The sequence below is a fragment of the Callithrix jacchus genome, chromosome 14 (assembly GCF_049354715.1).
Source record: "Callithrix jacchus isolate 240 chromosome 14, calJac240_pri, whole genome shotgun sequence".
Lineage (NCBI taxonomy): Eukaryota > Metazoa > Chordata > Mammalia > Primates > Cebidae > Callithrix > Callithrix jacchus.
The window spans coordinates 54,032,614-54,050,000 of NC_133515.1; the positions used below are offsets into that span (position 1 = coordinate 54,032,614).

The window sequence follows — 17,387 nt, forward strand, 5'->3', positions numbered from 1 at the left end:
TTTGTTGTGTGAGAGTAACAGAGAAAAAGTGTCCTATATATTTAATGGTAATTTTCTCCAGATAGTGTCTCAACTAGGGACTTATTCTACCCAGTTGACATGACATACACTTTGGGTACCTGCTCTGATCATGCTGACTGCAAGACCTTACTTAGTACAGGCTGTGGGGCATCTAAAAGCTGCCCTGAGTGCATGCCAAAGAATCTCCACATGGGGCTCAAACAGGGAGGAAAGTCAGCTCTTTGGGGCACTCTGGAAGTTCTCCTACCTATTATCTGTCCTTTAACCATACCGGGAGGGTTGTGTCTCCCTTTGGAGCCTGGGGCAGAAGACTTTATCGACAGAGCCCTGCCCTTTTTTGTTTGAGAGTCTGAGCAGGTGTTATCTGAGAACAAGCAGGTGTTTGTAGAAATGTGACCTTGAGCCCTGGGTTACAGACCTGCTCTTTTGTTCTGGTGACTCATTTTTCCTTGAATGGAGTTGGTTTCTATTTATGAAATGGCTGTGAGGCTGCAGTGACCAGCTTGGACACTACGGTTGTATACCTGAGTGCTTCCCCTCCCAAGAGCAGAGAAGTTACTGAGTGCATTTGAAACCTGTCTGCCAGGGGCATGGCTGCCCCTTGTCACCCACAAGTTTGTCTACGAAGAGGGCAAGCAAATATAGCATGCCTATGTCATACTCGCTTTTTAAAAGAAGGTTATGCCTACAGGTAAATAGAGTGTGTCTCATTCCAAAGACTCTTCTGTTCTTAGGCTGGGAAATCTAGTTTAGTCCATCCTGGGGAGTTACTGGGCAATTCTGAAAATCTCTGGCTAATAGAAAATAATTTAGAACAGAGAATCATCTTGGGTAAGACAGTATACTTTTAAAAACTGTACTGACTGTGGAATTTAAGCCAGCATTCTGTGCTTCATCATATTTCTCTGTCCTAATCACTGCAAGGAAGCATGTATATGTGTGTGTATGTATGTGTATGTGTGTGTGTATCTACTTCTGGGCTCCTGTGTAAAGCTGATGGTTTGTTCTTCAGGGCCACCAAGTCTAAGAGGTATGAGTTTAGGTTAAATCCAGAAATAGGAAGTGTTTATACGTTCAGCATAGACATAGGCAACAGATACATGTCCATATAAACCCAAATGACAAAATTATATGTTGAAAAAAGGTTATAGAAATGTTTTGCTGATGGTAGTGTTATCACAAAACTATAATGTTGGACATCAATCCGGTCCTGCAGGCTCTATGCAACCTCTAGAAATATGGCCTATAACTCAAAAGGCACTGCAACTGTAGCTAGAAGATCACATCCAATCAGATGCCAAGTTTGTTTCAGGATTTAGCACAGGGCTTTGTCTACCCAGGCCACATGACCCTGTAGCTCCTTCAGAGTGTCAGGATTCAGAGAGGTGTTCTCCAGTGATTACACCTGTGGTGATGGAAAATGAATGGACACAATCAAGGTCCAGATGGCAGATCAAATCATGGGGGCAGGATGGACTGGGTTGTTCTATAAGCATATTACATGGCTTGGAGGTTCCTCACGAAGTCTCCTTCTTCTTATAGTATTCCCCAAAGAACAAAGATGGCAGGGATTTATATTTTGGTCAGTGGCAGATATAAAAATATTTAAAGGGATTTCTTCATAGTTATGTAACATGACATGGTTCATGGACATGATTTCTTTGAGGCTCTCCTGAGTTATTCTTGTTCTTCATGAATCTAGTTTTGACTGAGAGTTGATGTACCCTTTCACTAATCCTCCTGGCATCCTCTCCCGCTCTTCACCTGCCTGAAATGATAGAAAAAAAACCCTAGACTGTCCTTCTCAAAGGCAGTAGTCTACAGGATGGTCCCATTATGGCAATGGTGTTTGGGAGAAGGGATGCGACATTCAATAGGAAGCATGGGGTTTTCAATAGGGTGCAGTCCTGAACAGAAAGGACCCCTTTAGCAATCTCTTGAAGCAGAATGTGTTCCTTTGAAATATAAGTGCCCCTGTGAAAACACAAGCAGATTCTGCAGTATCTATTTAGGGCATCCGGGAATGCCACATAATAGGAACTTGAGCGCACCTGATGGTAACCAGATGGCAGGTTCTGATGACTGACAATAGGTAGAGGCTGCAGTAATTAATGAAAATGAGATGCCATTTGTGGCCCCCACAATGAGAGGATGGAGAGGAGGCCGGTCAATTTGCAAAGGCTGGGTTGTGCCCAGAGTGTGCTTCTTGCCTGGGACTGGCTGGGCCCATGTTTCTGTGTGTGAACAGGTGTGAGAGAAATGATGCTGTGGGAGGGAGGGCTTGTTTCTGGCCAGAGAACTACCACACTTTCTGGGCCTGCAGTGGGAAAATGAGCTTACGTCACTGAACCCCTGTACCTTGCCAGGATTTTTAGTTTGATGTGGGAGAGATTTCAGGTAGAAATCCAGTTAATTGGCCTGGTGGAAGTACAGAACTCCGTTGTGTGAGGACTCGAGTGTGCAATTTTAACTTCTCTGGATTTCAGGGTACAGTGCCTCCCTTTTCCCTCCTGGGGATGACTTCTTGAGGGGTGCTTTGCATCAGAGTGTAGCAGAGTTTGGCTAGCCTCTGGCAAAGGAAAAGGAGAAAGGCAATGCCTCATTGTTTAAACAATTTTTTCTTGGATGTGGGGATGGGATGGAGGATGGGAGCTGGCCAGTGAGAAGTGGGCCATGGGGAGATTCCAGAGAGACTGATTGATCTTGTCAAAAAGAATAAAGGTATTCACTCCCCAGAACCCCCCTTCAGCACATAGGCATGTGGGATTGAAGCGGTCACTGTGAAGTCTTGTGGTTAGGCATTCCCAAAAGAAGTTTCTCCATGATTCCTGATTGCTTAGGACAGATATAAGCAATACCAGCTGGGGCCCAGCAAGCCTGTCTCCAGCTTTATTGTTTCTGATTTATCAGTGGTGTGTGCTCCTAAAAGAACTGATCTAACTGCCCTTTATTGCTAGCCTATTCCATAGCCAGATAGGAGAGTTGAACATTAACAAGTAGATTTGCTTTCAGTAGCTGCCTCTGTGTGTGTGTGTGTGTGTGTGTGTGTGTGTGTCTGTTTACTAAGATAACAGTATCTTGTTCAGGGATAAGCAACTCAAATTTTTACAAGAAGATTCCTGTTCTTTTGTCTCCCATCTTGAATTTTCCCTAATTTATTTGAAGCTGCCTCTTTTACTAGAGCCAGAGCGGATCCATAGGGCCGTTTTGTAAGAGTCCTTCGTAAGTGGTAGAAACTCAGTTGGAGCCAGGTTGGAGGCACCAGGCACTGTGCGTTGAAGATATATTTCAAGTCATCCCTGGTGGACAATTTGCACTGTTCAGTGTTAAAAGGCTCAATTGCAGTGGTTCGGAGAGCCCCCTAGACCTCCCGCCTTGGCAAGCAGAGTTTACAAATGATGTCTTCCACTCAGCCTGCCTGGAGTTTCTGGTTTAAATGGCTGGCAGACTGAGTGAAAGTGAAGAGTCAGAACTCTCAAGCTGTGTGAAAGGAAAGGTTTTACTTCTGAGTGGAAAATAAGCATTGAGGTTAACTGTTCCTGGATTGACCAAGCAGACAGATGGACTGCTCCGACTTGGGCTGAGCGAGAAACTTCTGGGACTTCTCTGCAAGGGGCAGGGCAGGTGGAAATAGAGGATGAGTGACTCATGACTTCCCAATCTGGAGTTTTGCTCATTCATTTCTTTCTTGGAGGAAAGAAATTATCCTGCTAAAATGACAATGATCCGCTGGAGGACTTTGGTTTTTAGTCAGGCTCCTATGGTTTGTGAGATATTGTTTCATCTGGGTAGTCATTTCCTTCTGCACTTCCTTGATCACAGGTTACAATGAAGAAGGGGAGAAGAAGAATGACAGATGAGGTCCTGATTGCACAGAAACTGGCTCCTTTTATGGGAACTTAGCCTTGCCAAATGTGCGTTCTAGTTCCAGAGTTGGGATACTAGAGATCTCTTCTGCTGGAGATGGAGAACCAGATTCTCATTTTACCTAGGATCTGGGATGATACATCAGGATGGCAGAAGTGTTCAGCTGACAGACTCCCCCACTACCACATTTAATGAACAGTCTCTATTGTCTTGTGGATGAAAAACATCAGGAATAATTTGAATAATTTTACACAATTCCTGAAGCCTGATCTATGGCCAAGCAACATTAGCTTTCTGAGTTTTAAAAAGTATTTTCTCCTCCAGAATTAAGGCAGATCATTAGCGCACTCTTAAGTGTGTTAGCTTTTTAAAAGACAAAACAAAGCATTAAACCCAAACTAGTAATACTTTATTATCTCCTTAGATTATTTAAAATTGTACTGGAGAAAATGTGTATCCAAATTTGGTTCAATCAGAAATGGGTGTGTGTCAATGTGGAGATCTTTCAAATATTTAAGCTATAGATTCTTTCATACCAAAAGGTGGAAGGACGCTGCCTTTAGCACCTTTCTTGTTAGAGAGAATTGAACATTTGGTTTTATCAGACACTGGCATGGTAATGAAGCTATTTTGATAGAAATAGCCTCATTACTATTCATTTCTGCTGGCTCCCAACTAATTCTTGAACCAAGGTTCTATTTTTTCCCCCCAGAGGAAAACAGGCACAACAAGCAAAATAAGATGCTCTTAGCCTCTGAAGCTAATGAAAAATTCAGACCACTTCTGCCCAAGGGGCCATGGGAGAGCCTCCTGCCTCTGCCTGCAGTGATTCTTCACCTTGCCAGGCAGTGTGTGGGACTGGCTCTTCCTCCTCATGGTCCCGCCCTGAAAGACAGACCGTTTGATTCTAGGGGCAGTGTTGTCTTCCAAAGTTAACATTCTATTTGGAGTGTTCTTACCTGTCTATTCTCAGCATGCTGCAACAAGTTGCCCCTTGCACTGGGTGGCAGAGACCCCGGCTGGCTTCAGTTCTAGTTCTTCTCCTTGCTGTGTAACTTTCAGCATAACAATGAGCCACTCTGGGCCTTAGTTTCCACAGATGATAAAGGGTTTGTCTAGGTGGTCTCTAAAGATTCCTTCTGGTTATAACATTCCGGGTCAGGTAGTTTTCCATTCACTCCATTTAAAAATGAACTTTTCATTTTAGAATAGTTTTACAAAGGTGGAAACACTGGAAAGACAGTACTTCCCATCCCAGTGTATCCCTCACTCAGTTCTCCTATAAATGGCATCTTATATTCTTACAATACCTACGTCATAAGTAAGGAACCAACATTGACACATTGCTTTATCAAATAAAGTTTACGTTTTATTCATATTTCACTAGTTTTCCACATTGTCCTTTCTCTGTTTCAGGACCCCCATCTGTGATACCATTTAGTTGTTGTGTCTCCCTTAGCCTCCTCTGGTCTGTGACAGCATCTTAAATTTTCCTTGTTTTTGATGACCTTGACAGTTTGGAGGAATACCTGTCAGGTATTTGGTAGAATGTCTTTCAACTGGAGTTTTCCTAATGTCTTACTCATGGTTGGATTGGGGTCATGTTTTTAGGAGGAAGATCACGGAGGTGAACTGAACTTTGCATCACCTCACATCAAGGGTACATGCTGTCAACTGATGATATTAACCTTATCACCTGATAAGTTGTTGCTTGCCGGATCTCTGGACTGTAAAGCCCCTTCTCTCCCTCCTACACTGCTTTTCGGAAGCAAGTCACTAAATGCAGTCCCCACTCAAGGCTGGCGGGGAGGGTGGTTGGGGGAGTTTAGCTCCACCTTCTGGTAGGGGAGTATCTACGTGAATTATTGGAATACTTCTGTATTGGGAGATTTGTCTCTTCTTCCCATCTATTTATTCAATCATTTATTTATATCAAAGTGGGCTTGTGGCTATTCATTTTATACCTTGGATTATAATCTGATACTTAGCCATTTATTTTTCTCCTTGAATTATTCCAGTTTTGGCCTTGGGGAGCTCTTTCAAGTTGGCTTCTGTGTCCCTTTGACATGTCCTCATCCTTTTGTTTTGTGAGCACTTCCTTACTACTGCACTGCACTGTGCTTTGGGCTCATTATGTGTATTCTCTGCCCTGGCCTTAGAATCAGCCATTTCTCCAAGGAGCCCTGGTTGCTCTTTTTGGAGAATGTTGTTAGAAACCAAGATCTAGGTACTGGGTGTGACTTTTCATTTCTGAAAAATATAACTTTTATTTATACAACTATGTCCTGTTGGTCATATAAAGAGGTATATGGGCTGGGCACAGTGGCTCACACCTGTAAGCCCAGCACTTTGGGAGGTTGAAGCAGACGAACACGAGGTCAGGAGTTCAAAATCAGCCTGACCAATATGGTAAAACCCTGTCTCTACTAAAAATAATTTTTAAAAAAATTAGCCAGGTGTGGTGGTGTGCAGCTGTAGTCCCAGCTACTCAGGAGGATGAGGAAGGAGAATCACTTGAACCTGGGAAGCGGAGGTTGCAGTGAGCCAAGATCATGCCACTGCATTCCAGCCTGGATGAGAGAGCAAGACTCTGTCTCAAAAACAAAAACAAAACAAAACAACAACATAAAAAACAAGAGGTGTATGATGTTCCCACCCCCAAGGTTAATATAGGGTCAGTGTCGTACAAAAGAGTACATAATCAAATGTTAGAGGGACTACTCTTTTATTTAAAATGAAAAAGGAAGTTTAGGTTCTCGTAGCTCAAAGAATTATAAAAAGCTTTCATTCTTTTTCTTCTCTCTTCTTTTTACTTATTATTCATACCTGGTTAGTCTACATTGGATGTAGGAAATGCAAATTTATTTACATAGATATGTTAACATTCTGAATAAATGCTGCTTGTATCAGATGTGAGTCTCCAACTCATGCAAAATCTTTCCTTCAGAAAGGAGGTGTCAAGGGTTCAGAATGTGTGGGGAAGACTTCCTGGAGGAGATATTATTTGATCTGGTACTTAAAGCACAGAAGCTATTTGGGTACTAAGGAGGGATTCTTGTATTTCTCTTTGGGAGATGCAGTAGAAAGAAACTAGGCTCAGAGATGGGGTCCTAAAGGGTTTCTTAAATTCTTGGAAGGCCTGAGGTCTATTGTTTTTAAAACTGTGGTGGATTTCCCTAATATCACCAAGATATGCTTCCTTTATTCATACTCCCCAAAATGTTTCTATTTGTTTAAAACATTCTTAACGTTTTGTATATGAAGGGAGAGAGAGCCAAGTGAACTTATATCAATATGGTCATAATTATTAAATGTTTGGTCACACTTCAATAGTAGAGATTGGGGCAACTTGTATCCTTAATTCCCGTGGAGACAGCAGCATGCTTGGGCTGTCCAGTGTTGTTTGTGCTGCTTTTTAACTCTTGGTTTTCTTTTATGTGAAGAGCCTTGGACAGTTTTTGGACATAGATTGTTGAGATGCCCTTAAACTTCCCCCTAGAACAGGGTGGCCAGAATGACTAGTGTCAGCCCTGGGACAGGATCTTTAATGGACAGTCTCATAAAAGTGTTCATTAGCCTCAGCTGGGTCATCATCATGTGAAAATGACCTCTTATCCAAACTCTTAGGTCAAGTTTGCTTACTTGAGGCCCAGGGTCTTTAGGTCTTTAAATGCCAGACTTTGTTTTTGTTCCAGTAAAAATGGCTAGACTTGACCTGTTATCTTTTCAAAAGTTAAGTCCTGCTAGACCAGATAGTTTTCTTTATTCATTAAACAAATTCAATGTGAATTGAAGCATTGATAGGAAATAGGGCTCAGAATGGGGAAAAACACAACTGTTTCACATAATAGAGCAGAAAATATAAGGAATAGAAATCTCCTCTTTCATATACAAGCTTTTCCACAGCATTGAAAGAAAGTTTTTAGCTGGGGGAGATGGAAGAAGCTTTGTTCTTGGTGATATTACAGTAGCACTTAATTACCCCATCTGACTACATGGATTGATATAAGCTTTGAGTCATATTATCTTAAGATATATAGTGATATACAGTAAAAGCATAATCTAGAAGAGTTAATCTAGAAAGCCACACAATAGTGTGAAAATAGGACTCTACTGTACTTTATGCTAGTGAAACCACTCCAGGATATCCCAATATGATTTTGACTTGGGCAGAACAAGGGCAGATGGATGTATGTGAAGAATTGTTCCTGTTCCCTGCTAGTTATGTTAAAAGTATTTGGAAAGCAGAGGGGTTTCTTTTCCCTCCAACCACTGCAGCCATGTCCCAGAGAGGAACCCATCCAATGTTTCAGTCTCAGCTTCTGACACCCTCTTTCTCCATCAACCTCCACTCAATTCCACTTTAGCAACTGCTCCCATAGCAACTACTAGACCTTGTCATCAACTGGAGTTGCTCCATTTTTGAAATCCTGAACTCTGAAATTCTCCTTTCTGACCACAACCTCTGATCCTTCTATCAGTCCTCACTCTTTCATGCCCTTGAAATATGTTCTTTGGTCTCCTTGGGACTCCCTGTCTCTTGACCTTTCCTTATGTTAGCAGTATACCACTCCCTCCTAGCTTCGTTCCTCTTCCTACCTTGTGTGAGCAACCATTTCAACTCTACTCTCACAAGCATTCAGTTTTCTCGCTCTTTTGACTTCTTGTTTTATCTGTTTCTCCAATGTCTGGCTAATGAACTAACTCGCTCTCTCTCTCTTTCTCCCCCCTCCTAGCCTCCCTCCTCCTTCTCTCTCTTCCCCTCTTGCTTTTCATTGCTTGTCCTGAGCTTCGAAACACTATGGAAGAAAATTTTCTAAAGGATGATCTACTTTATTTAAAAATCAATGATTTCCAACCTCACCTAAATGGCTGGAGCTGCTGAATAATCCCAGAACCAGGACGGGAGTGGAGTGAGGGAGTTGCCTAGACTGCAATTTGAAGTGCCTAGAATTTAAGAAGGCCCTTACTGCTGGTGCCACCCTTGCATTTACATCACCCCAGGGGATGAGCGCCTCCTTAAGTTTTGTGCCTCAGGTGCCTCACTTGTCTCACCCTAGTTCTGACCCTGACATTTTACTCATATCTTCCTACTCCTTTCATGTGCCATGAGAGGTGGCCATTTGAGCCTTTACTACAGTCCTCAATCTGTCTGTCCACCCACAAGATGACGTTTCCTATTTCAGTGAAAAATACTGGTCAACAGACTGGAATTCCCTCAACTTTCCTCCATCTTACCACCAAACATACCAATCCTTGATTGCCTTCTTTCATTCTCTTTGCCTGAAGAAGGAAGATATTTCACACTCTTCCATTTTTTATCTTGGTCACATCACTTCATAAGCCCTCTGGAATCCTTACCTATCCATCACCCTCTTCTGCTCTTGCATTGATTCTTTGTAAACATTATTATCTCCTTTTTACTAAAAGTAAAGTTTTTCCTCAGTCTTGTCTTCCTTTTCAGTGAATTCCAGTCTCCAATGTGTATGAAGAATGGTCTGTATTCTTCCTCATCTTCACTTGCTACCCAAGCAGTACAATCTCATTTTTGATCTGACATCTTCCATCACTATATCGTTCACTCTGTTATAGTTTCTGGTAATCTTCCAATGAACACATTCACTGGTTTCTTCTCAGTCTTCCTCTTATCGAACCTCTCTGTGGCAGTGAACTCGATCCTACTCTCCTTGGTGTCAGAGGTGTTTTCTCTTCTGGTTCCCCACTCACTTCTCTGGTGCTACTTCCCCAGTCCCCTTTTCTGGCATCTCCCTCTTGCCTCTTTTTTCATGTAGTTTGCTTCCAGTCTCATCTCCAGTCTTCCCATCTTATACACTACTCTTTCATCAAGTGACCACCCACTCCCATGCTTTCAGCTACCACTCATGTATTTCCTCATGAAATCTATATCATTTCTAGCTGAGACTTCCCTGTTGAACTCTAGCTCCAGACCTTCAAAAGCAATATTTCCAAAACTGAACTATCTTTTCCTCTCACCCTGCACTCTTTTTGTATTTTCTACTCTCCTTTAAGGCATATTAACCTAGCTAACCGAGTAGAAATCTCAAACTCATTTTTGAATTTTTATTTTTTCATCCCCTTTATATATAATCAGTTGAGTCTATCTTCAAAATGTTCCTTAGAATTGACCAATCTTCTTTGCCCTTTGTTAACATCTTAGTTTAATTTCTTACTATTTCTTGACCAAAGAAATTCAGAAATTCCTAACTGGTCAGTTGGCCTTGCCTGTACTATACTCTCTTTTCTCTGTAAAATACCAGTTTTGATACAGTCATTTCCCTGATCAGAATTCTGTACAGTACTCGGACATATCTCAGTGGATCAAAGCAAATTTCTCACCTACCCTTTCCCTTGATATGAAGAGAAGGCCTCTGCTGTGTGTCTATGGTGAGTTCTGGGGCCCTTATAGCTCCTTCTTTGTGCCTTGGTTTTCCTTGTCCATACATTTTACTTTTGTCTCAGAATTGAACAATGCTCTAGGGGCTAATAAAGATCTCATTTCTCCTTCAAAAATAAATGTAGTCATGTAGGCCTTATTGATTACATGAAACTCAGATCCAGATTCCTCAGTGTGGCATTTATGGGACATCCCTTACAATCTACCTCTCCAGGCTTGATTCCTACCTCTTCCCTTTTAACCACATGCTCTCTGGAATTCCAGCACACTGCTTACCAGCTGCTGTCTGAGCATCCTTCCATTTTATAGAGTATCTCTCCAGCATTCTCTTTCTAGTCAACTCCTATTCATCCTTCAATACCTGGCTCGAATGTTACCTCTCTTGAGACGCTTCCTTGGTCTCTTGCTTTCTTTCATGGCTTATGAGGACTTTGCCTAATCTATTAAAGCATATATTCATTTTGCTGGAGATAGTGGTGTATATGTCAGTGTATTGCTTAAGCTGTGAACATCTAAATATCAGGAATTCCACCTTAGTCACTGTAGTAACCCTTCAACTAACATAGAACTTTACATATGGGAGGTATTCACATGTTTCTTGAAAAATGATTGCTCCTACACTGATACAAACAATGGGTGGTGGGCAGTTACTTATCTTGCTTGCTTCAGTTTCCTCCTGAGGCCAAGCAAGATATAAGAGAAGAGAGTTGTGATCCTGTGTTGGCATTGGTTGGATTTTGGAACTGCCTAAGAGGCCGCTAAGGGACATAGAGGTGAAGCTTCCATCAGAAGTATACTGAAGCACTGCAGAAAAACAACTTGTGGGGAAAGCAAGAAAGAGGCAAGGCAAGTAAAAGGGAAGATAAATTGAGAAACCATTAAGGAAGAAAAAGATGGGAAACGTGTCCCTGCTGAATCTCATGGCTTCAGAATCTTGTAATTGACTAGTAAACGTTTATGCTGTATCTGCTATGTAGAGGCTGTGGTGCCACATGTTGTGGGGATTGCAAGTTTGAGACATGGTCACTGCCCTCAGTGAGCTTGTGCTCAAGGGGGTTACGACCACAGATATATCAGGTCATGATTGTAATGATGATTTGATGTTGCCAAAGATCAGAAAAAACAGTCTTTCAGTGGTAGGTGAACAGCTTCTTCGCCAGTCCAGCCACTGGCACATATCCTTTTGTGTGAATTACAAAAAGGTGCCTCTTCCTCTGGCTTGAATAAGGGAGTGCTGGAGTGTGGAACGGGTTTCAACCTTCACTGCCCACTGCCCACTGCCCTGGCCTATTCAGGGTAAAATCCACAAAACCCTGTATAGAGGGGCTGCTCCTAGCTTCCCCCACAGCCAGGGCCTTAGGGAGGACATTCTGAGAGGCTTTGGTACCATAATGCCCAGACATGCCATAAGAAAGGATCACAGATCAGGGACAGGCCTCTGTGACTGTGATTCATTCACGGTGGGCTGACCAAACCTGTGCCAGGATCTCTGTGAGTTTGATTCTGTTTTTCTTGACTTTTCCTTTGCTTTTGCCTAATTGGAATTGCAGGACTTGTTGATTCCAGGCCAACATTTTCATGCCAAAGAGTATGATGCCGGTGATGGGATTCCCCCTCCCACTTCTCATACATTGGCTTTGCTTGACTTGCCCCAGCCTTCCTGGGACCTTCCTGCTACAGTACTGGCGGTGGTAGTGAGGTGTGCCCAGGGACATTCCCGAGACTGGGCCATGCCTTTGCTCTGCTGGGCAGCATGATGGGAAGGGACTCTGTTGTGCAGTGGCCTGCTGTCTGCTCTGGGTTTTGGCAGGTAGAAGGAAGCCTGTGAGCGACATGAAGGGCTTTCCAGTGGACTGCGACCCTCCCGGGCTGCCAGGCCTCTCTTCATTCCTCCTCCGTCGCTCATTTCTCTTTTTCCTCTCAACTTCATTCCCTGGCGGGCCAGCTGGGAATCAGCGGAGGGAAAAAGTAATTGAAGTGCTTAAGAGGAATTGTTTGGGGAAGGAGGAGGCAGGGTCAAAAGGAGAACAATTAAGAAGTGATGTGATACAACTGTGTGGAGAAGAATTTAGTATGAATATAATGATCAATTTCCTAATAATTAGGTCTCTTAGACGGCAGAATAGTTCCCCAAGAGGCAATGGTGGGAACCCCATTGCTTGGTCATTTCTAATTAGACTGGAGAAGCACTCACAGAAAATACTGCAGAGAAAATCCCGCACACTGTGGGGATGGGCATATGATCCAGGGGGCCTCTGCTATCTCTCATTTCTATGATTCATTGATGAGCACATAATTCACTGATTAGTTAGGCAGCCAAACTTTAAGGGGTTTATTGGTTTCTCACCTCACCTCTGCCCTTTTAAATGGACCAGATCTATTATCTTCAAAGGGAAAAGTCGGGGCAGGTGGTGACCTAGGTCAGGGAAGATTCTGCCGCGTTTCTACAAAATCAGTTCAAACAGAAAAACCTGATTCCACTATTCATCTGCCCCGCAGTGGGTGTGGACTGTCCCAGGCTTTCCCTCGGCCATGTTTCCCTCCTCTGGTGAGTCTGCAAGGTACTGATGGGGTTTATTTAGAGGAAGACTTCTTTTTTTAAAAATTTACTTTAAGTTTTGGGATACATGTGCAGAATAGGTGTTACACAGGTATACATGTGTCATGGTGGCTTGCTGCACCTATCAACCCGTCATCTAGGTTTAAGCCCCGCGTGCATTAGGTATTTTCCTAATGCTCTTCCTCTCCTTGTCCCCCACCCCCACCCCCTGACAGGCCCTGGTGTGTGATGTTTTCCCCCATCCCCCCGTGTCCATGTGTTCTTATTGTTTAACTCCCACTTATAAGTGAGAACACGCGGTGTTTGGTTTTCTGTTCCTGTGTTAGTTTGCTGAGGATGATGGCTTCCAGCTTCATCCATGTCCCTGCAAAAGACATAAACTCATTCTTTTTTATGGCTGCATAGAGGATAAATATTCTTAACCATTTTGCACTCGGTAATCCAGCACCTTAACAAAAGCCCATTCAGCATGCTGGTTAAGCATGAGGGCTCGGGGGCCAGGCTGGGCTGGTCCTGGCTCGACACTTTCCTCTGTGAGTTTGAGCCAGTTCTTAAGCTTTCTATGGCTTGCTTTCCTCGTCTGTAAAATGGTGCCCATAAAAATAGTGACCTCATTTGGTTGTTGTGAGGACTAAATAAGTTAATACTTAGAAAGCGTTTTGGACTGTGCTTGTCAAGTACCCTGGACAAACACTCTCGACAGGTGGTGGCCGTTATCGTGACTAAATTATAGCCGCTTCTGCGGAGTGTGTCCTCCTTGAGAAGTCTTGCACTTGTTAGTATTCTTTCTGCCATACACTGATAGGCATGGACTAACTGTTCTTCTGGGTGTAGCTTTACATTGGAGCATTTACCTCAGCAAGCATTTATTGAGTCTCTACTGTGTGTGAGGGAAACGGCAGTCCCTGCCCTGGAAGGGGCAGTGATGTTGTGTGTCTGTGTGCGTGATGCATCTGTGTACCTATGCATGCGCTTGTGTGCGTGTACGTGTGTGTGCATGTGCTTGCTGGTTGTAGAAGAGAGCAAGAGCACAAATGACTATCCTAAAAAGTCTCTTGAGTGCCGTGAGAGACCCTCTCCTATGGGAACACCAAGCACTCAGGCCTCTCATCAGTGGCCTGGGGAAAAAGCGTCAGCAAGAGGTGACAATTGGAGCAGGACTTGAGGGTTGGCAAAGGGTATTTCCAGTTGATGTGGATGTAAGAGATGAACGCTTGACTGGAGCATGAGACTCACAGAGGAGAGACCTGGCAGAACTCCATGATGGTGTAGGAGAGGCCCTCGGATGTCAGAGAACTTATATTTTCTTTGGTGGGCCACGGGGATCATAGGAAGGAGAGCCAGGAGGAGTTGTGCCTCCTGAAGATCCATGCAGCAGGGGTGTGGAGGGGGCAGAGCTGGAGATAGGGGGTCACATGGGGAGGCCAGCTTGCTTCCACAACATTTCCCTGTGTGGCTGGGTCCCAGAGCTTTGCCACTTTACTTTCCAGTCCTGTAGATTTCTATGGGGCTCTCACCACGCCCAATGGCAGGAATCTAACTAGAGTGCACATGGGCACCATTGTGACAGCCTGGCATTCATTTGAACATGCCATTTTCTCTCTTCCTTTTAAGTTTTAGAGTCAGTGCACTAGGGCTGTCCCAGAACCATGGTGTGTGGCTTTATGAAAATGATGTGAGCATACCTCATCTCTTCAGCCTCTCCACTAAAGGCAACAAAAGCTGTATCCTGTAAGAATTGACCCATATGTTATTATTTGGGGGCAACTAGGCCTTGTGTCCAGTGGAAGATAAAGAGCACTTTTATGCTCTTGGAGAAAGAGGTGGCTGATGTCATTTGTCATTAGAAGGAAGGAAAGAAGGAGGGATAGAGGGACGGAAGGAAGGAAAAACGGAAGAAAAACCTTTATTGGGCATCTGTTATGTCCTCAGATACTTTGCCATGTATATACATTTTTATTTTCTCACATGCCTCATCATAACTCTGCAAAGAAAGAATTTTACCCATATTAAGATAAAAAAACTGAGGCCTGTGTAAATTCATTTTTCTGACCCTCAAGCATATGTTTCCTGCTGCATGATCTCTCACCAGGTGCCTACATACCAGGAGAAGATGCCCAGCCAGTTTAGAGAATGTGGTCCCAACTCAAGGCTGGCTCAGCTTTTCTGCCCTGTTCTATTTACTTTGATCTTAATCAAGGTTCCTGGAAATATTACTGAAGGGTGATAGACTTTAGGTAAACCTAAACCCATCTCCAGCTCTGCCCCCTCTGCAGCCCTGCCACATGGATCTTTGGGAGGCACAACTCCTCCTAGCTCTCCTTCCTGTGATCACTGTTGTCCACCAAAATTCCCAGGTATGGTCCCAGACAGCACTGGTCTTGGGCATGGTCACCCTCACCATGATTGCCCATCCTCCCACTTAGCAAGCCTGCTTCCTTCATGTAGTGTCCCACTGACAGTGGTCTACAGCTTGGAGAGGCACGGTAATCGCTTATTTGCTCAATCTCAGGCCTCCCTCTCCAGAGAAACCTTTGCCTCTAACTTGCAGCCCACAGAGTGCTGAAGAGGGCACAGGGACACCACTCTCCACTCTCAGGAGCTTGCAATGTATCTGTCAAATGCAAGTGGCAGAACTCTAAAATGTCCTTGAATGGGCAGAGGTGCCCCATTACCAGTGCTCAATAACACGGAGGAGGAATTCAGGTGGCCTCTGCTTGGAAGAGGATCCTAGAGGCTGTTGTTTGTCTCCTGTGTGATATTTGCTTTTTCACTACTTTCAGATTCCAAGTTTTTCTCACAGTTATTTTCTCCCCCTTTGCCTGAGATAGAATTGTTCTTGAATATTCTCTCTACCAGTGCCCTGGAACTCCACCCTTTTCCCATGGTTGTCTTCCCCTTTTCCCCTAAAGCCTCACAACACCTACCCCACCCACCCTGCATTTCCAAACACAGGGATTAGGGAAGATTCCCACCACTCCAAGCCTTCAGTAAGGTTCAAGTCATCCCCCCACCCCTCCCTGGCAGACGTATGTGTGTGTGTGTGTGTGTGTGTGTGTGTGTGTGTGTGTGTGTGTGTGTGTATGTACAGGTTTGGTGAGGCTGAACAGGAGGTCTACTGGGGGGGGTGTGGAAGGTTCTGGTGCTAATTGAGGCCATGCATTTTGTACTTGGGTGCCGGCTGGCGAGGCAGATTTAGAGGACTATCGGGAATCTCAGATTAAATCCCATTAAAGCCAACTTCTCATACCCCTGCTGTTCAGCGCGCACGTGGGGAGAGTGGGGATCGGATGTTCAGGATTCTTGTTTGGGAAAACCATATGGAAAAACCACACAGCAGTTAAGTCTATAATCAGGGCTTACAGCATGTGGTCCGTTGGGTGCCAGGAGTGGTGCTTCTCCCCACTCCAGAAGGTCCATGGAATTTGTTCTTTGATGAGGAAACTGAGCCCGAGACAGGAAGTCTTGTTTCCACGGGAAGAGAACGAGACCATTTCCTCCCATAGTACCACAAGGTATAGTTCCCAAAATGATTTTTCCATAGTTGTTACAGTTATTCTCAAAATATTTTCTTGTTTTCACTGATCCTTTTAACACTTCTTCTGGAAGGAGGTAGAGAGTCTTCTGTTGCCCTTTCCAGCAGGACAAGAGGCAACCTCATACACAGGGGGATTGTGACCTGGCTGCCATGAGCAGGGTTGGCAGTAGGGCTGCGTATGGGGCATCAGTCTGTGTTACATGCATAGATGCCTGACCAGTAGAATGAAGAGGGACTGAAATGCAGGAACTGTTTTGGTAAGAGGCTCACTGCGCCATGTGCCTCCACATGAGATGGTGTTTGCTGGGAGAAGGGGCAACTTATTCTGCCAGAGCAAAGGCTTCGCATGTGCCATCAGTACCTCGGGCTGGCCTCTTTGCTCCTGACTCCTGGGCTCTGCTTGTCCTGTCGTACCACGCTGCCTCACTTTCATCCCTGATTACATGTTATGGTCCCCGAGGCCTTGGTATTTTCACACTCGGAACAACTTTGTTATTCCGTGCTATCCGTGAGATAATGTTTCTTATTGCCTAAATGGGGATGTGATGTCCTAGCTCAAGACGGGTTTGTAAGTGGAATTAAAATAAATAGAGGGTATTTATCATGGGAAATATGTGGTAACTCAAGTTTGAGGATTACAATAGCACCTTTACAATATAGAGGTACTTCTGGAAGTAGATTGCTTCTCACTGGGCAGAAGACCAGTGCATTCATTCAACAAACATCCATTGAGGCATTTGGAGACCTCTTGCCAGCTGCAGACAGAATGATGAAAGAAAGTCCCAGGGCCTGCCCTCTAGGAGTTCTCAGTCCAGTGTAAGAGTTAGAAAGGAAAGCCACAGTTACAGCATCACTTAAGTGTGGTCACTGAGAAAGGGGCACTTGTGCTGTCCCTAAGGCTGCATGAGAGTTGGCTACTAAGAAAGGGTAGAAGGTATAGATGTGGCTGTGAAATGTGTGATGCCTGGACTCGGACAGCACATGGA

General features: G+C 44.1%; 1 long non-coding RNA gene across 1 annotated transcript in view; it reads left to right on the forward strand.

The window, feature by feature from the left end:
* The first annotated feature begins 16,600 nt into the window (after nucleotides 1–16,600).
* The window catches only part of LOC118147476 (uncharacterized), a 43,546-nt gene continuing 42,759 nt past the window's right edge, over nucleotides 16,601–17,387 (forward strand). Inside the window, exon 1 of the long non-coding RNA XR_004733936.3 lies at nucleotides 16,601–16,658. This is a non-coding gene — a long non-coding RNA (uncharacterized LOC118147476). The remainder of the gene's footprint in view (nucleotides 16,659–17,387) is intronic.